This window comes from Arachis ipaensis, chromosome B04 (assembly GCF_000816755.2).
Source record: "Arachis ipaensis cultivar K30076 chromosome B04, Araip1.1, whole genome shotgun sequence".
NCBI lineage: Eukaryota > Viridiplantae > Streptophyta > Magnoliopsida > Fabales > Fabaceae > Arachis > Arachis ipaensis.
Genome location: NC_029788.2, coordinates 130,800,863 through 130,801,179, shown reverse-complemented (window position 1 = coordinate 130,801,179; position 317 = coordinate 130,800,863).

Genomic DNA, 317 nt, shown 5'->3' with positions numbered 1-317 from the left:
TTTTGCGCCTCTGTTGTTGTTGGGCTTATTTGGGCCCATTTAACACCCAAATTAGTTGGGCTATTCAAAGAAAGCTGTATGAGGCCCAATTTAGTGGCCCAAACTTGTAGTTTAGACTTTAGACCCAATTCTTGACCAAAAAAGGACTTTTAAGAGTTTAGACCCAATTCTCAATCTTATGAATATTATTCTGACAGAAGAAAAAAAGTTATTCGTATTAAAAAAAAAAAGATTATCCTTGTCATAGATGCCTAGATGCACCAATAATATCTCTTCTTAATCTTAGATGCAATCAATTAATAAATGTGAAGCAATAC